Source organism: Rousettus aegyptiacus, unplaced genomic scaffold (genome assembly GCF_014176215.1).
Source record: "Rousettus aegyptiacus isolate mRouAeg1 unplaced genomic scaffold, mRouAeg1.p scaffold_m13_p_16, whole genome shotgun sequence".
Classification (NCBI taxonomy): domain Eukaryota; kingdom Metazoa; phylum Chordata; class Mammalia; order Chiroptera; family Pteropodidae; genus Rousettus; species Rousettus aegyptiacus.
In genome coordinates this window covers 5296211-5316704 of record NW_023416291.1, presented here as the reverse complement: position 1 = coordinate 5316704, position 20494 = coordinate 5296211, and the positions used below count along the sequence as shown (strand labels likewise).

At 36.6% G+C, this 20494-nt stretch overlaps 1 long non-coding RNA gene across 1 annotated transcript in view; it reads left to right on the top strand.

Annotated features, from left to right (window-relative positions):
• Positions 1 to 7007: 7007 nt before the first annotated feature.
• LOC107512505 overlaps positions 7008 to 20494 on the top strand; it is a 337769-nt gene continuing 324282 nt past the window's right edge. The window contains exon 1 of the long non-coding RNA XR_004954838.1: positions 7008 to 7201. This is a non-coding gene — a long non-coding RNA (uncharacterized LOC107512505). The remainder of the gene's footprint in view (positions 7202 to 20494) is intronic.

The following is a 20494-nucleotide window of genomic DNA, read 5'->3' as shown; positions in this document are numbered from 1 at the left end:
CACACTTTTTCATATATATTATCTCATTTAATTGTGACAGTAATTCTGTGAAGTATGAGGGGACAATATGATAATTCAGCTGTCTTTTTAAAAAGAAAACTGAAGCTCAGCAAAATGAATAACATAACTAAGAACTGGAACAAAATTCAAATCCCATAGTCCTGTGCTCTTTCAGTTACATGCTACGATAACCATAAACTATTCCTAACTCAGGAATTTGTAATCTGTGGGTAATTTTGGGTGAAGAAAAATTTCACCTGCAAAATATACAGTGTGGGAATTTTACAAAGAGGGACCAGAAATATTTGTGCGCCCTTTGATAATATTAATACAAATATTACTATAAAGGATGCCCATTTAAAAATAAAAAAAACAAAACAACTCCATATGCATCTACACTAAATATTCTCATCATTTTAAGTGAAGCAGGGAGGCAGCAAGCACTTACCCTACAGGGATATTTATATAAAAAGTTTAGGTTATTTTTCAAAAATTTTGAGGTGATTCTAACATGCAACCGGTGTTAAGAACCAGTGGTGGAAAGGCAAAGTTGGCAACTACGAGAACCAGATGCCAAAGGCTGGGGTCACGGCAGTGCAGAGGAAATGGAGGGGCATTTCTGAGAAAGATTTGAAGGGAATGTTGATCAGTTGTGTATAAGGAGAGAAGAGGAAGAACTTGATGTTCTCTCTAGTTTCTCATCTGCAGCCAATCTTGGAAGTTAGCTGGTTGCATGGAATGGGAGTAGGCCAGAAAGACAGTTACAAACCTGATTTTGAACTTCAGATAGTAGTAGAGATATAATTAACCACACAATAGACTCTTCCCTGCCTGATTGATTTGCTCTAATCCTTCTATTAGATCCATAATTACAATAGTCGTTTTTTTTTTTTTAAATTAGTACTGATAGGTGTATCCTTGTAAATATAAACTTAGGTCCATTTAATACTCTGCATTGGGTATATTAGCAAGTTATTATTATCCTATTGCCCCGCACAAGGGTGGATGTAAACTAAGCAGGGATGAGGGCAGTGGAAGGAACCTAGAATAATAGTTGCTTGTCTAGCAAAGATGGTCACAGGACACCTGTTTGCATTTCCGCTCTGAAGAAGCTCAGTTTTTTGGGCCATGCTTATATTGGCCTTCACATATAGGTAGTAAAGGTGCTATTTTTAGATGTACAATGGACTCGTTATGGAACTTTTGTTATTTATATTTTTGGGGGACACAGGGTTAAATTCGGGCTGGGTGGGACCCTGTGTGTATATTTTGTGGCTACGGACAAAGCAGTACGAGGCATGCCCTTCTGTTCAGTTTCCAGGGCATTTCTGGGAAATCAGACCATGAAGTTTGCCCCGGGAAATTGTTTCTTTGTGGCCAAGACCAGTGTTTATACATTCTCATTGAGGGAATCTTTAATAAGCTGTTTCATTTTCACACAAATTGCCCCCAAAAAGGTATTTTTACCCTCTTTCTATTATAAGAATATATTAAAACAGTGGCTCAATTGTGAGAGTTTATCCAGGGCTGAAGGTTTGAGTTTCCTTTTTAAGGACGCTGTGCATTTAAGCATCTAAAATGACTTAATCCTGTACATTTCATGTTTTTCCCTTATTGGAGGGGATGATCCCTCTTTTACCTTTGGAGGGGAAAAGAATAAAACAAAATGCTTAAAAAATGTCTAGTGTTATTTTGGATTTCAAAACAATCTATGAGAAAAGTATAAAAAGACAATTTAGTTCTATTTTACCAATGAGAAAGCCATGGCCTTGACCTGGAGAGGTTAAAACACATTCTAAAGCCTTCACAGGAAGTCAGTTGTCCAGCCGAATAGGACTTTGGTGAAGGATCTTTGACCGTTTTTAGCCCTTTATATAAGGAATTCTAAAATATTAGACCTTGCGGAAGTTTAACAAAACTCTTGAAAAGGGCTAATATTTCAACTGATTTGGAATGGCTGTGAAAGATAAGGAAGAAAACATTCAAATTCCTCTTTGCTTTTGAAGCAGGTATGTGATATTATCGACTGAAGAGGGAAGCCTTGAAAGGCTGGGCTATGACGACTTTTTGTTTGTTTCTTCTTTGCCTCCACTAATTGTTTTATAATATAGCTTCTGTTCTTATGTTTTTCTTCTCTATGCTATTTTATGGTCCCTTGTAACATTTACTTAACTCGAGACCCTCTAAGTATGTCATTATAGTCCTTAGGATGATAGGTAAGAAGGTAAGGATTGAGATAGATACAACTTTCCTCACTGGAGGTTGTCATATGGCAGGAGAGTATAGCATAGGGAGAATGGAGAAGATATGATAACAGGCTGTTTTTTATCAGTATAATGTTGGGAAATGTTTTCCAAGTCAGTCTTGAATATTTCCCCTCTCCCTTGAGTTTTCTGCAGTCTTTTCTTCTTGTCTTTCTTCATCAGCTATCAATTAAACATATTGTAATCTAGGCATCTAAGATGTTTGAGCACAAAACATACGCTTTGTTTACATTATAAAATATAGACAAATAGAGATTAAACAGGAAAAGATAAAAATAGAAATTCTAATAACTTCTTATATATGTAAATCACATAAACACAAATATAAAGGAGTCCTTGGGATCCCACTATATTCTTAAAAAAAAAAAAAAAAAGCCTGGGTTATGTGCACACTGTGGCTGATGAAGATATTACACATGTTACTGACATAATTTTCATCAAGGCTCATGGCAATTTTATGTATGCATTTGTAAGAGGAGATTCCTAAATACTATTACTGGTCTATATCTAAGGGGCTAGAGTACTTTCAGGAAAAACTATTTAATCTTCTTATGTCTGAAAAATATAAAATGAGGTGATGACTGGCAAATGAGAGCAAACCTGTTTAATATTAAATTGATGACGTAAATTGACAAAGGACCAGCATTCCGAGTTCAAGTTGCTAGGCACACTCTTCTTGCTCCCATCTGAGTAAAATGATGTATTGCCACACTCAGTTGACGTACAAAAGGGTCATTAGACCGTGGAGCCCATCTGCTACCCATGCAAAGGAAACAATTGTACTAATACTGCCTGCTCTTTTCCTGGTTTCCTGCCACCTCGGTTATAGTTCATCTGGGTTAGGCGTGTACTTGCTGCCTGGAGTAGAACATTTGCCAGGACTGTAAGAAAGGAGGGTGGGAGCTCAGGTAGTGGAATTGAAGCAGTGTGTTCAGTTATTGCTTGGGGGGAGGTGTTATCCCATGAGTCACCCAAGCGCTCGAACCAAGAGCCTGGGCTACTCACATTTTTGTCACCCTGGTGCCAACCATTTTCCCTGCGAGTCCTAAAATTTTATGAGTATTCTCTATTTTTCATGTTCAAAATCATAGAAATTTTGAGCTAGAAAGTAACTTAGAATACATTTTTACATTTAATTATACAAAATCTGGAAAATGAATACAAAAAAAAAAAAAAAGAAAAAAGTCATTACCCCTCTACCCTCACCACCCAGATATAACTATTACTTATGCTTTGGTAATTATCCTTCTGTTCTCTTAAAAATATATTTGAAAAATGGGAGCACATTGTACATATATGTATATATGTGTATAATTTGCTATTTTCACTTAGTATATTTGGGAAAATTTTCCATGTCATTAGATGTTCTTTAAGGTTACAGAGGCGATAGTTGGTTTTAACAAAATCATTTTAATGAATTTCCTGTTGGCCATTTAGGTTATTTTCCTTTTTTTTTCTTTTTCTTTTTTTTTTTTCCCATTATAAATAATGCTGAGGTTAACATCCTAATTGAAAAATCTTTGATAATTCTCTTAGGACAAATTCCCAGAAGATCAGAAAACGCAGTAGTATAATGCTTAGCAGCATAGACTCTGAGCCATATTGCCTGGGTTTGTATCCAGGTTTTGCCAATTATTGGTCGTGTAATCTTAAGCAAATTTTAGTGTCTCAGTTTCCTCTTATGTAAAATGGGGTGCATTATCGTACTACCTCATAGGGCTGTTGTGAGGATTTAATGAGCTAGTATCTGCAAAGCACTTAGAACACTGTATGGGACAGAATAAATATCGGCTATTATTCTGGCCCTAGGGCAATGTATATTTGGAAACTCCCGATTCTTGGGTGTTATTGCCAACACACTTAGGAAACTCCTTTTTTGGGGGGAAGTTATAGCCAGATTTCTCTCCAAGGGCTGTAGCATCAACGCTCCCGATAGAAGTGTTAAGCATCCATTTCCTTACATTGTGGCCAACATTGTCAAACTTTTTTTTTGTTTACAGATGGAGAAAACTGAGGTGCAGTGAAATCAAGTTTCTTGGCACAGGTTTCATTGTGAGGTGTTGACAGATTTGGAACTAAAAAATACAAATCCACAACTCCACAAATTTGTCCTTATCACAGTTCTAGTTTAAGAATTTTACATTCGTACTTTTTAATAGGCCGTATTTTGCAGTATTGGTTGGACTTAAACCCATTTTGCCCTCCAGATGCAGGAGGAAGGTGCAATGGATAAAAAAAACGGAGCCATTTTCCTGTGTGCTATGTAGTTAATTGATTGTAACTCATGCTTTTCTCGTTCGGAAATAGAAGTTGGCATTTCTTAATATTTATAAGAAAAAACTCCCAGAAAATGTGTAAGATTCACTTAAACTTTTGTTCTCTGAAATTGAAACAAGTGGATCTTGTCAGTGGTCGCTAGAGGGCACTGTGACTCTTCACGTTTTCAAGTTGTACTGCTTGGGAAGGAAATTATGCTCAGAGGGTATTTTTCGATTTCAGTGAAGATTTGTGCTGGCATCCAGAAAAGTGTAATCACATATGAAGAGTCTGGGAGGTGCATATAAGTTGATATACGACTGTGTATGAGCTGATCAGGCGGTTACTTTCTTTTTGTTGCAGGAAAATCTAAGTTTTAGGAGCTTTTAAAGTATGAAAATAGTATGTTTTGATTCGCCTTTCTTTCAGTTTCAAGACAGTATTCTGGACTTGAGACTAGTTTTTTCCCTCTGGAATATTTTATGTTGGAGTTGTAGCTGTGAGTGTTACTTGAGTTCACCATATGACATAAACCAATGTTTATGATACATGGATTTACATCGTAGTGATTTTAAAGCGCTGTTAAGCATTATAGAGTTTTTCCCCCTACTAAGTGACCTAGGCTTTCAGTAGGTACTCTAGAATTTACCTGAAACAGCCTTAGTTTTACTTCTTTAAATATTGTGCTGAAGAGTATAACCTTCTTCCACCTATGATGATATTTCCCACTTGATTGCTAATCTTGGGATCAAATTTATAGAATTGGTTAGCATCATTACTTTACCCTTCAAAATTACCTCCCTGAAGGTCCGCATTCTGAGTAGTACATCAAGCAGCATCTTTGCTAGCCATTTAAACTATGCTTTCCATTCTCACAACATAAAAACTCAAGAACATTTGAAGTGGTAGTTGCTGGTTTAAATTTGATAACACTTGCAAATAATTTACCAAGTTTCCTTTTTTATATATTTGTCATCTGATAGTAGGTTGTTTAGTAAAATAAAGAAATCCACAAATCATTAAGTTTGAATTTGTTCTGGCTTTATTAAGTGAACCTGGTTTAAATGAAGAACGGTCTTATTAAGACTTCAAACAACCAGATGCTGGGTTCTTCCCTTAAAAAAAAAAAAACAGCCCAAAATAAAATTTAAAAAGATAATTTATTAATACTCAGTTGTCCAAATTGATTTACTTATGTTGCTCGACCAAACCCATCTTCCATAATGGTTCACCTGCCCCATCCCCTCTACATCACCCTCACCCCCTCAAATCAGAGTTTGTATTGTGAAGATTCTTTTATTTCTTCCTTTCCTCCCTCCCTTTCTCCTTCCTTCTCAATAATCCGTTTAATAGGCAGCAGGACTTTATAAGTTCAAATGTGTATACAGTACATTTATTTATTTTTCATTTCTAGAATGACATTTCCCCAAAATAGCCAAATCTTATAATATAGCATCTTACTATACCTTGGATTCAAATCATGTTCCCGTATATGGCTCATTCCTTTCACTGTAAGGCAGAACATTTCAAATGGTGGTGGCACGTTTTCCCCCCAGTATCAGTGTTATAGTTTCCTTTATGGAAAATGAGAGCAAAAGTGAGCGTGTGTTGTCTGCTCTTTGTTTCCTGGACTAAGATAGCATTTAAAATTGGTGAAATTAGCGTCCTATTTAGCTTTTTAATGGACCCATGTACACATGGGGCTCAGTGCTTTAAACATCGGTTATTTCCTTGCTGTGGCACTCAGATCACATCTGTTTCTGTCCCCTTTCTGCAGCATGGCCATCATAGCTATCAATGAACATCAATATACATGGCAGGCTAAGCACTTCGTCTGCATTATGGGGTGCATCCAGGTCTCATTACATTCTCTTGGCCTAAGCACGATTGGCAGTCTGTTATTTGAGATTTCAAAATGAAATGATTTCTAGAAAGGGTGTCTAGTGGGCAATATCTGAGAATCGTCTGGCTGTTTGAGACTTTAAGAATGTCCCTAGGACTCCTTTTGTTACATTTTTTTACATTTGTTACATTTTTGCTTTGGCAAGCAAAAAGCACCTCGTTGTGCCTCAAAGGGACTGACAGCCGTGTAGACTGCATGCTTTAGCGCAGGCACCCGATGGCACTGCGCATGCCCGAGGGGTCACGTGCAGCACCTCCAGGGCCGGAGTGGGAAGGTTGGCCGTGATGCGCAAGCGCGGGCGTGGGGAGGGAGAGCGGCGTCACGTGGCCGGCGGCACGTGAGGGGGATCCTGAGAGCTGCAGGGGCAGCTTTAGCCAAGTCTCCACCAGGTAGAACGAACCCCAGACGTCGTCCGACGCACTTGGGGAGCACTGGTGGGCTAAAATGCCCGGTGAGCCCAACATGTCCTTGGGCTCCCGGAAACAGAGGCCAAGGCCTGGAGGTGACCGGCAAGCGCTCGCCGGGGAGGCCTGACCAGGCGTGCGGTGCCCGCCGGGCGCGGCGCTCGCCATCTTGGAGAGCAGAGGGCCGCGTGGCCATCACCCCAGCGAAGCCGGGCTCAGCAGAAGTTCCGTTCCACCTGAGACCCGTGTCCCTCGTGCTGGGAAGGAAAGGCGCGACCTGAACCCGCAGGTTCACCCCCTGACCCCCACGAGAGTGGGGACCTGAGCACCACATGATAGCAATTGACAAGAAAGGAGCCACGTTTTCACGAAACGTGAGTGTAGTGTGTACTTCTATTTCACAAGGCATAATTTATGTTAAAAAATATGAACAAGGAAGAGCAAAAAGGTAAAAAAAAAAAAAACCTAGGGCAAAACCCCCTTAACATTTGGTATATTTTATTCAAGAAAATATAAAAAGCATCTCACAAAATTGAGTCCAAGCTGTATGAAGAGTTTCTTGTACCACTTTCTATATTTCACGCTTTGTTTTGAGCATTTTCCCAATTCTCCAAATACTCAATGGCTGTAACTTGACTGCACTCCTTCCTCCTCTCTTTTCTCAAATATTTCTCCTGGCTCATTTACTGCCACAACTGTCTCTTTTATAACTCTCCTGGGTGCATCAGGCTTCCTCTTTTCCAGCCATGCCTGTATTTTGGGAAGCTTTTTAAAATTATGCAGCCACCACTAAGTTCTCAGAAATTCTGTTTCTTTGTCCATAATCTGCTCCATTAATGAATCAGTGCATTATCAATAAGTTGAATTGGAATTATGTAGCAATGGGCAGACTGGCCTGTAATTCCTTATATAGCAATGGGCAGACTGGCCTGTAATTCCTTATATAGAGATGATTTTTGAGAACTAACTTGAGCATTCGTACAAGAAAAAATGTCCAGAACCACCACACACTGTGTTCTACGATCTTACAGCCAAGTCATGAATAAATGTTGTTGACTGAAAGGACAGGGAGGGTGACTTAGTTGAGATTAAAGCACTGTGACTGTGGAAAATGCTCACAACGGTGGAAACATGTCCCTTTGAAAATTGCTCTTTCCCCACCTATGTACAGAAGGCCGTTACTTTTACAAGTAGAAAGTTTATTACGACTAAGTTTTTAGAAAATTTGGGTTGATTTTCATTTTCCTAACTTGAGACACTTGCAGCTCTACTCTCTTGATATTTTCTAATCTTGAGTGATTTTTAGCAAGGTAACATTATTTTCTACCTTGACCTTAATCTACATGAGGAAATGGGTCTAGAATGAGTGAATGCCTAACCAGTTTTGGTACTAATTATAAGAAGAGCTCCACTTAGTTATTTTTATATTTTATCACTTAAAAACATCGGATTTTATTTTTTAATTAAATTATTTTTCATTTTATTTTTTTTTATTTTTTCAAAATTAAGTATATTGGGGTAACATTGGATAATACAATTATATAATTTTCAGATGCACATTATAATTTGACAGCTATATATTCTATTCTGTGATTATCACCCAAAGTCCAGTTTCCTTCAGCTGCCATATATTTGATCCCTTTTACCCACTTCGCTCTCTCCCATCCCCTTATATTTGAACCCCTTTTACCTAATCTACCTCTCCCTTCCTCTCCGACCCCCCCCCCCAACCCTCTAATGACCACTAGTCCACTGTCCATGTCCCTGAGTCTCTGTCCTGTTCATTTGTTGCTTTTAGGCTTATATCTCACATATAAGTGATGATATGTGATTTTCTACTTTTTCAGTCTGGCTTGTTTCGCTTAGCATGATTATCTTGAGGTCCATTGGCTATAAAGATACCAGATTTTAAGTTTGATTTGCTTATTTAAGTAACTAAAGAGTTTATAAAACGTTTTGAAATTGCTTTTTGAAGACTGAAGCAGACATTGAAAACAAACATATTCTTCCCTTTTTCCCATCCCAAAGTGTACTCTTCCGATAACAAACATAGCTGAATCTAAATTTGTCAATTTCTCTAAAATTAAAGGGAGATGATTTTGGGTTTAAGCTTGAACAATATTTGTTGGGGATATTTGAAAATGGAATGGTAACTTTAGCAGGAAAGGTTTATTTTAGAGATACTATTTTAAACTTATGCATATTATTACTGCCTTTCTATTTTTTTACTTCCATGGCAAAAGTAGAGGGGCTGTTGTGATTTGTATTAAGTTCAATTAAAATATGTAAAATTATTTTCAGACTGGGCCTTACTTATTACAAATTACATTTGGAGGTCGTCTGAGCCATGTTACCAGGCTTAGCTCAAAGGAAGAAAATTTATACAGCAATTAGAAATTTAGAGCCTTGGTACCCAGGCTGAGAGCACTGGATAAAATGAACTGGAAGGGAATTAATTCAGCATAGGCTGAGAAGACTCTTAGGATAAAGAGCCTCTGGCTATGCCAATTTAAGCTTTATATATGAGGAAAAAAGTATATTTTACCTGAATTCAGTACTAAACGTAATTGGTGAAAGCGTAGGTATATTGCCCCATCTGTCAAACATGGAATAAAAATATGCTTGGTCTTCAGGTTCTCGCATACAAAAAGATGTAGCCTTCTTTTATGATGCTAGCTAGATGATGAGAAAAAAATAATAAATAAGACTTTCTATAATATTGATCATAGTATTAAATGGAACAAATTCTGCAATATATTGTAAGTATAAAGAATGATATGTAGAAAAAAACTCCACCAAAAATTATAACATGAGAAAGGGAAGTTAAGGTTAAAAGGGAAGTTACACTGATAGTAGCTTTCACCCTAAGGCCAACACAGTCCCTTTCCTTTCTATACCATTGGATTTCTGTACCTGCCTTTTAAGAGATATTTGAGTCTGGATTAAACAACCCACATTCTTTGCTTCAGAAGAACATTATGTTGCACCTTTGGAGATTTCCTGTTAGGTCCTCAGTAAAAAAGAATTGTTCCTAAAAACTCTGCTGCCTGGAGCCAGGCTTCAGCTAGTGCAATTTTTCTGTATTAATCTTGATAGGTAGAACCTACATTAAACATAAGTTTGATGTAAATTGTGAAGAACAGGAAATAATAATGAAGCTTATCCAGTCTTCTCTAAGTTTTGCCTGAGGAAAAATGATGCACATTTTTATTTTTTTAGGCTCACTCTCTTTCACTTTGTGGACATTTACCACATAAGTGGTCTGAAAGTATGTATGACAGACTAAGAGCTAGTCTATATATAACATTTTCTCTTTATTATTTATATTGTTAAGATTGAGAAAAAATGATTAAAAGGAGTCATATGTGGAATATAGCATTTAAAGAGCATAATGCATTTAGAGATTAATTGATTAGCCAGGCAAATAGGAATTATCCTGAAGCCCTTGAAACTTCTTTTTGGTACTCAGCATTTGCAGTAGCCAATCTCTCTTCTTAACTGTTTTTCACTTAGAACACTTCGGAGTAACTTTCCTCCATCCAACAACCAATTTTCCAATTCTCTGACATACGCTGGGTGTTCTATCATTCAGTTGAACTCTGACACTACCCAGACTTAGCACAGACCCCACAGGTTAAGGGCTTAGTTCTATAAGACTGCTCTACTTTAGATGCCAGTCACAAGTCCCAAGTTGCCACCTATACTTCCGATAAGCCAGCTATAAATTAGGGGTTGGATAATTTTCTAGAGTGGCTCACAAAACTCAGGAAACAGTTCACTCATCATTACTGGTTTATAATAAAGGCTACAATTCCGAAACAGCCAAGTGAAAGACATGTGCAGGGCAAGATACGGTAGAGGGGCACACACCTTTTCCACGCCTCTTGTGGGCGTATCACCCTTCCAGTACTTTGATGTGTTTACCAACACAGAAACTCTCTGAACCCCATCATTTTGAGATTTTTATGGGGTTTTCATTGATTAAATCCTTGACCATTGGTGATTAACTCAGTCTCCTGCTCCTCTCCCCACAGAGGTCGAGGGGAGAAGGCTAAAAAATCCAACCCTCTAATCATGACTTGGTCCTTCTGGTGACTAGCAGTCATCCTGAAATTCTCTAGAGGCCCATCAAGAGTGGCCTTATTAGAACAAAAGATGCTTCTGTTACCCAGGAAATTCCAAGGAACATAGGCTCTCTATGTTAGGACCCAGGATTAAAGATCAAATATTAGAACAAAAGATGCTTCTGTTACCATTATCATCCACAAAATTACAAAGGTTTTAGGAGCTGTGTTTAGGGAAGTTTAAGCAAAGACCAAATGTATGTGTTTTCTTTTATATCACTCTCTTCCTTTCTAATTTTTAATTATAGAAATATTATCCTTCTTCTTCCCTCACCTATCACACACATGTGTGGATGGAAAATCAGGATTCTATCGCATTGTGGGGCTTAAAAATGCAAAAATGGACTTTGAATGAAATGGGTCGTATAGAAAAAAATCAATTAAATGCTTATATATGATATGGTTCATTACTGGAGGTGGTATTTCAGAAGACTTTATTTCCTATAAGCTTTTCTCTATGTTAACTATAGTATATATTTTTGCATGTGATATAAATAATAAAGTGAAAAATAAAGCATACTTAAGATCTTCTAATACATGTAAATATAATTTTAATGTGATAGTGTTTTTCTAGGAAGACTATTTTAAAGCAGGGCTTAGCACTGCAAGACTTCCCAAAAATATATCCAATTGTCCAGTGCATTAATGAAAAATAGAAAATGTTCTGAAGATTTCATGGGGAGAGAACAATTTATATTACATTCCACATGCAAAACTTAATAAAACTCCCCTGTTAATTTTCCAAAAAAATTTTTCTGTTATAACCTATATCACATTTCCTCTCTACCCTCCAACTTTTCCCAAAAGCTCTCAGCTGTACTGAGTTTTAGCTGCTGCTGCTTAGATTTTTTTCTTAGCTTCCCTCCTTCTTGTAAAGGATTATAACTATAGCTTTCCTGAATTCTCTGGTGTTTACGTTTTCTCACTCAACAACATGATGGGATGACAAGGGAACTTCTTTATGATGCTCCTCTTCTTAGAAGTTAAAGGCATTGTGCCTAATGAAGGTATTTTTCCTTTTCATGTATAGTTGGATTAACCAGATATTTTAACTTGAATTTTATATGCCTCTAACTGAAGTGATTCTTTTAATAAGTTTTTTTTGCTAGTGATAGAGATGTAAAACCAATTAGATTTAAATTATGTGCAATATAGTGATGCTACCTCCTAATTTTCCAGTTATGCTTTCTTTTTATATTTTGATATATGCAGAAATATTGCCAGGTGAAAAAGTAAAATAAAAAAACAATTGAGAAAGATGAAACAAGAATGTCAGTGTTCATAACTGTTGAAGCCGGATGATTGGTGCATGGCAATTCATTGCACTGTTCTTTGTATATGAAACTTTCAATAATGAAAAATTACTGCAAACACCTGGAAACTCAGGTGAGGTATTAAAGACACTGTCAGTTCTACTCAGTATCTACCTCACACTCCTCACTGGCCCCTCCTGACTTTTTTTGAACCTAGATTTTATTTATAGTAGCAGGTTTCCACTCCAGTAACTGGTCATGACTGGTCTAACCCAGTGTTCTTCATAGAGGCCTTTTGGTGTTTAGGACAATGCAAGTCTTTAGCATAGGGAATTGTTCCTCACATTTTAGTTTTTGGCATCTCTGGCCTCTAGGCTCTAGATGCCAATCGTATCATTGACCTTTTCTCCATCACTATGATGATCAAAATGGCCTCACACATATTAAAACATTCACTGGGGGTTGGAGGAGAACCAATGGTTCAGAACTAATGGCCTTAGCTAATCATGGCATTCCTGCCTCCTACCTCTCAGACTCTACACAGCTAATTAGAGATAGTGTCTGTAGCCATGTGACCCCGTTGTGGACACTGAGACCTAAAGGAAGTCACTTGCAGAGGCTTTATGAGACACCTTTCTGTTTTCTTGATTGAAAGGACAGAGGTGGTGGTTAGTGCTCTTCTCTTTCTTTTTCCCTCCCAGAATGAGGGATTAGAGCAAGGCTCTAGAGGCCATTTTGCAACAAGCCAAAACGCCCAGAGTAGTGGGGTAGAAAGATAGGAGCCTGGATCTGAGAAGATTTGCCCCAGCCCTGGTCTCTTTATCTTTTTTTTTTTTTTTTAATGTGAGAAAAATAAACCCTGTTTTGTTCTAGCTATTGTTAGGTAGGTTTTCTATTACTTGCAGCTAAAAGCACTCTTAATTAAGCACATGAAAGCTCTGGATTCTTGGATCAGTGTCAATGTGAGGCAAGAATTAGTTAAACAATTTCAGTCAAACTCCTTTTTTCAAGGATATTTATTGTTTTTGGTGAAAATTAACACTTCTGTGAAAATGAGAGTGCTTTTTGGGAATACTTAATGTTAAGTGACAACCGAAAATAGTATTTTCATGTATGTTCAGGTAAAAAACCCCAAATACCTAAATCCACTGGGGAAATATCCATAATAGCGTGGATTTTTTTTCAGGATCTAGATGTTTTTTAAGCCTAATTCAAGATATTTTATTTAGATTTTGAGAGGAGAAATTTTATTTTTTTACTTTGAATTATAAACTCAGGCTTGGTATCTAACACAATATGTGTTAGAACAAAATAATCTGGAACAAATTCACACTGGTTGTAATTTTTGTTTGAGTATGGGATTTGAGGCCCTTTAGACTCACCTTTCTGGCTCTGTTCATCTAGACAGTTCAGCATCTCATCCTCTCAGTTACTTGGCTCCAGATAACTTCATTTCCGTTCACTTCTTCACCCTTTCCCACGGCCACAGCATGGACTTTGTCATAACATAACACTTCTTCCTCAGAAATAGTAAATTAAACCAGCCTATAACTTCCTGTCCTTCATTATTCCTTTTTATCCTTGCATTAGTCCAGTTTCACTAGTGGTATTTATTTATGCTCCTGTGGACCTTTAATCCTTTCTTCATCTGATTTTATCCATTGGTCTTTACTTTCTGACGAAGTTTAATTTCTGTGGTTCATCATTTCAGTCACTCTTAAGCAGTTCCCTGAATGTCCTTACATTTTATGTAGCTTGGGAATCTTTTTATGCCATTTCTTTAGTTCTACACAGAAGTCCTTTGAAAACTTTTCTGTTCTCTTTGCACTCCCCCAACCACTTCTGTCTTAACATATAAACATGTATTATACCACAAAGAAAAAATCTATACTATTCCCATATTGAACTCATTTTCTCCTGCTATATTTCAGGTTTCCTTTCTTTTAAGTGTAATCTTTCTACCTGAGCCTGGATCTCATCCCCTACCATTCTCACGGACCTTGCTCAATGAATTATTCCATTTTTCCTTCTATTAGAATTTAAATGTGGTACAAATTTCTCCCACTTTGTAAACAAACCATACTTAGATCTCTTATCCCTTTCTGGAGCCTCTCCATCTCTTTCCTGTCCCGTGCAGCCAGGCATCTTGAAAGAGTTGCTTACGCTTGTTGCCTCCACTCTCACTTTCTGTTCCTTCTTTAATTCACTGAGATCTGGCATCTACTTCACTCCACTAGTTCCTTGGCTTGGCTGCAACTCCTCTCTCAGAAGTCACCAGTGACCTTGCTAAAGCCAAGAGACGACTCAATTATTATGTTATTTGACTCTTTTAGTGTTTGACACTTCTGATCCTTTGACCTCCGCTATATCCTAGCTAAAAGGTTTCCTTTCTCTTTTTTTTTTTTTTTTTCTCTCTTATTCATCTTTTCAGGACTCTTTCCCTGAGGAGTTTCTATTATAGCTGCCTTCTCTTTTCATTCTGTAGTTCTTTTACTAGATCATCTATTCCCTTGACTTAAAGTACTAACCATATGCTGATAATTACTAATCATATGCTGATGATTCCCAAGTGGTTGTTTCCTTCTCAGCAGTTAGCTTTGAAATCTAAACCAACACCTTAGTTTTTGCTCTATTCATTGAGAATACGTTCCAAGACCCCTAGTGGATGCCTGAAAATGCAGATAGTACTGAAGCCTATATATTCAGTTTTTTTTCCCCCTATACATACGTTCATCTTCTCCTAAAGGAAGCACTTTATAGCTTCTCTTTGGCATTTACAAATTGCCAGCATCAGTACTCTGGCGCTTTGCGGCCATTATTAAGTAAAATAAGGGTTACTAGAACACAAGCAGTAGTATGACAGTTGATCTGATAACTAAGACAGCTACTAAATGATGAGGAGGGGAGCATATATGTGTGGATACACGGACAAAGCAATGATTCATGTCCTGGGTGGGATGGCGTGGATAATGTGAGATTTCATCATGCTACTCAGAATGGCGAACAATTGAAAACTTACGAGTTACTTGTTTCTGGAATTTTTCATTAACTGTTTTCAGACCATTGCTGACCACAGGTAACTGAAATTGCAGAAAGTAAAACTGCGCATTAGGGGGTCTACTGTCTATCTAGTTGCCTATTAGATGTTTTCATTGGCCATCTTACAAGTATTTCAAAACACATCTTTTCCCATAGCTTGCTTATCCTCTGTTGTTTCCAGTCTCATTAAGTGTCATTGTCCAGTTATTCAAAGAAGCAACTTGAAAGTCATCTTCGACTCGTGCTTTCCCCTTGTGTTCCATATCTGAAGACAACTGGATCCTATTCCACCTTGTAAATATTTCTCTGATCTGCCAACTTTTTTCTATACTTATTGGTGTTTTCCTAGTTCAAGTTGACATCTTGCTGCCATCAGGATTAATACAAGAGCTTTCTATTTCATCTCCATGCCATATTCGTTCCCTCTTTCAGTCTGTTCATATGCACATATTGTTCACCTGTTTAAAATCCCTCAGCGACTTCTAATTGCTCTTATAGCTGAAATCTTTAAGCATAGCTTTTAAAGCCCTGTCTCCTTTTTTACACTCACCACTTAACCTTTTTTATTCTAAGCACTAGATATATTAAAGTTCCTTTCATTGATTTTTTTAGTGGCGTATTCTCCTGCTTTCATGATATTACATACACACTTTTCTTCCTACTTCTCCTTGTCTCTTACTCATTTTCTAGATTTCATGTTAGATTTCACTTCCTTTAGGAAGCCTTCTTTACCCAGGCTCAAATCTGTGTAGGTCCTAGGGTATCTGTGTCATCATGGCATTTATAACTGTGTATTGCATTTACCTGTATGTGTGTTTCATGGATTAGACTGTGAGCTCTCAGGGAAGTCATTAGGTTAGTATGGTACTTTAGTGTCTGCCACACTACACTCTACTAAGTAGAAACTTAACATATGATGGAATGAATGGAGTGATTTTTTAACTGAGTAAATGTATAGAGTGAGTGAAAGTGTGGGACCAAAAAAAGGATAACATATGGGTTTCAGGTCCAAATAGACTGATATTGGAGAGGGAAATCCAGAAAGTGAAGCCATTATGGGAATAAGATATTTAAAACATTTATATGAAGCTATCTGATTTGCAGCTAAATATAAGGGCTAATTTCAGGAGAGGGAAATGAGACAGAAATATTGATTGGGAGTCACCAGCCTATGAGTATATGAGCGCACAGGGAGAGGCTGTATTGTGGGAGAAGAGAGCAATTGGGTAGATTATTGAGAAGCACTGGCATTCATGAGAACAGCAAGGAACCCACAAAGACATCCGAGGGAAAGCCTACAGATAGGTAATGGTAAAATACCCCACCTTGATGTTATGTAAGCAAACGGAAGAGAGTTTCTAGGGGGCATGATTAACAGTATTGGATTAGGTTTTTTTTTTTTTTTCTGCCATTCAACAAATTGAGTTTTTACAAAGGATGCAGTGTCAGATGTTATTTGTCTCCTTTGCTTTATTATACGTTTCTTGGATCCAGAAATATTGTCTTATTTGTACTTATTTGTACTTTTAATCCCAGAATTTATTTCAGTATCTGACACACAATGAATTCAATAAACAGGTATTCAATGAACATAATGCATTTGCTCTGGTCGAGTGATTCAAAATGTAGGGCAACATGGGCATAAATAATAACTTATTCTAAATCATGCTTGGATTTCAAAGACATCTGTAAAGTGAATATGGTTGGGTACTTCTCATTGTACAATTTTTAAATGGGCTAGCCCTAGGAACATTTTCAATTTTAGTATCCTTGAATTTCCTGCGTTGCTTACCACCCATTCTATCTGCTCTGTTTATATTACAGACATTCCCGATTCTGTCTCTCTTATTCCGAGAAATCAAAAAGAGATCTGATCAAAATAGGTAATTCATATTAAAAGGATTAATTTAAAATGTTAGAAGCTCCCAGGAATCCTTTCATCAAAAAATAAGACTTATAGGGAACAGTGCTCGCTTTTTAGTAGAGAGAAGCGGTGGTAGTGGGGATGGTAGGAACTTTGAGGGAGATGAGGAAAAAGACCTTTTTTGTGTTCTTAATTATGCAAGGACAGTGACTACGTTTCATCCTCACAAATAGAGCTTGCCCTAAAAGGCGTGAGTGTAGAGAATGCTGGTTCTCAAATAAGAACACTTGGCTTGAATCCTTCTCAATTCCTAGCTGGGTGCCTTTTAATATATCCCAACATCTCTGAGCTTTAATTTCATCATCTGTAAAAGGATGGTAATACCTTCCCCATATACTTCTTGGATTATGTAGAGGACCAGATGAGATTCCATATGTGCAGCTAGTTCTCACATGAAAGGCTATTGTTATTCTTTGCAGGCACTGCATGGAAATGTTTGATAATTGTCGCATTGTGTTTCCAGTCTTATTTTTCTACTTTTCAGATCACTGTTTTAATATTCCAGAGCTGGAAAAAAGTTGTTATCATAACATTACATAACTATGTAATTATTTAGTAGACATTTTGCAGTGTAACATAATTATTTAGAGGTAGAAAGACTATAGATATACAAATGCTTTAAGCCTTCTTTATATTTTTTATTTCTACATAAACCAATAGTTTAGGACACAAAAGCAGTCTTACTTGTTTGTCTTCCCAGAAACACCCAAACTCTTCAGATAGCTGATTGGTGTCTATACTTCCCACACAGCTGTAGTTGAACCTGTACAGTTACCTCTAGAGGATTGTCTTGGCTTCAGTCTGTTGGATAATTGCCTATTTGGACAACTTTGCCTTGGATAATTTTCCTTCATCCAACCGTGGGACTCATAAATCCATGCACAGGGGGACGGATTTCAGAAAATGATATTTGGCTATATATAGTTACAATTTCAAAGTTCTTTCAAAGGGTTGTATTGACAGATTTTTACTGGACAATGTAAGTTTTTAAGCTTTGAAGATATATTCTGGGATCCAGATCATTTATGCATCGGTATAGAAAATGTATTGCTTATCCATCAACCTGTTCTAAAATGTTAAGGTCATGAATAAGAATGTTCTACAGTCCATAAAATACCTCTCCTGGAATATAGCTTAACCAGGAGGGAATATAATTACATATGTAGGAGTTCTACTGTGGTATTGAACTGCGAATATAGAATGAAAGAGAAAAAGACCAATTTCCTTCAAAGGATGTTTTTCTCGTAATATTGAATTTTAAGAAAGGAATATACAGAGAAAGGTTTATTTTTTTTATCCCTTCTTATCTCTGATTTTTATTTTTAACTTTTTTTTGGGGGGGTCATCATGGAAATCTGTCTGAATGACCTGAGTAGTTATCTGTACTGTAAAATCTGTAGAGCATAGTTACGGTTACATTTCTCAGAAAATACTGTGTGCTAAATGTGGGTCAGGAGCATTTAGAAAGGAGCATACAGCTGTATACTATTCCTAGAAAAAAAAAGAAACAATGTCAGAAGTCATCAGAGAAATTTAGAGTTGCTTTCTTCAGGATTTCCAGATTTCAACAAAATTGTTTTACCCTGAATAATAGTAGGGTTAGTCTTAGCCAAAATGCAACTGGGCAATCTGTTACTTCCCATATGGAAAGCAACTGTTCAAGTAAATTATAAAATTGTACATTACAACTTCGCTTCTGTCATCCATTATAAATTTAATTCTATCCCAAACTGAGACCATTGCATGGTTGAGCCAAATTTAGTGTTGCTCTAACCAGCCTCTCTTGTTGTAGTTATATCCAGCAAAAAGTAAATTCTCTGGTATGTTTTTCTTACTCGGTTTCTTGGAAATAGGAATTTTGTTTGGACCTGTTAGTGGATGTTACTTTTATTTGGAGAATCAATCAAGAAGACTTTCTAGAGTAACCTGTTGTGAAATGAAAAGCCTAATAGAAAAAGGTAGTTAATTGTTCGTTTGAATTTATTTTTATTCTAAGTGACATTCTTAGTATTAAAATTCATGGAGAATCTGTAAAATGTAAAAATTATTACATGGACCTTTTTTATTTTCTCATAATGATATTCTGTCATGAGAGAGCTGAGCTCATGGTCTCTTTGGTACTTGTGAGGCAGTGTGCTGTGTTCCCTGTTTTCTCATGTTGGCAAAGGAAATTACAGCAGTACCATGATTGTCAGAGTGATGCAGCACCTCTGAGGAAAGGGATTACTGCCTTATTAAAGATAGATCGGTGTGAGCTATGCCAAATGTTGAACGAGATTTATTGAATACTCTGAACACGATGCAAGAATTTTGTTCATTTTGGTTGTGAGAAAACAGTGTTGATCTGAAAAAAACAAAAATGCAAATGGAAAAATGATCACTTTAGGGGTCTTTTCATGACACAAAGAGATACAGTATAAAAGGAAAAGAAAACTCCTAAAAAAGAGAATTTACTGTCAGGAAAATGTTGTTAATTTAAGTGAGGTAGGTAGGTAATGTTATTTATGCTTTATAGTAGTGAATAAAATAGCTGAGACACGGCACTTTCTATGACCTGTCTGGCTTGTTACCAGTGATTTTGTTTCCTTTGACTCAGTTTGTGAAGATGTGTTATGAATGTACAATTATATTCACCTCCTCTAAAATTTCAATGTTTAAAAAATTGTAGGGCTTCTCGGATTAAAATTATACCTTTCAAAATGTGGGCCATGATATTGAAATATAAACCTTAAAAATGTATTATCCACTGCATGAGTTGTGTCTAAAGTAGTTTTAAGTCTTTTTTATATTTTATTTTATTTTTTTAGATATACAATGGTTTTTGTTTGAAATTGTCAGATCATCCAACTTGTAGAAGGGTCACAAAATAAACTCCTTAATGTAGTCCTTGCTAGTTTTAAATAAAAATGGTTCATGTAAGAGAAGAAAAAGCTTATAGTTTTTTTTTTTTTTTTTTAAATTGAACACTGTTTTACCTTTCTACAAATGTCAGCATTGGGCTATGCAAACAGCTTAATGAGTACTTGAAGAACTGAGAAAATTATTACTTTTTGCTATTTTTAATAATTGTCTTCCTATATCTTATGTCATTTATATTTAGAATTATAGAGTCTTAGATTGGGAATTAAAGGGAAACAGTAGAAGATTAAGTTGAAAGCACAAGTTACAGCAATAAATAAAGGTAACTCTGTACGACTAAAAAACTTAAGAATAATAAATTGTGAAAATTTCAAAGTAAAGCTATTTTAGAATTTTCAATTAGGTAAATTTATACATTTTTTAAATATGTGGTGCCACCGCTGACCATAAATCATTAAAATATTTTAA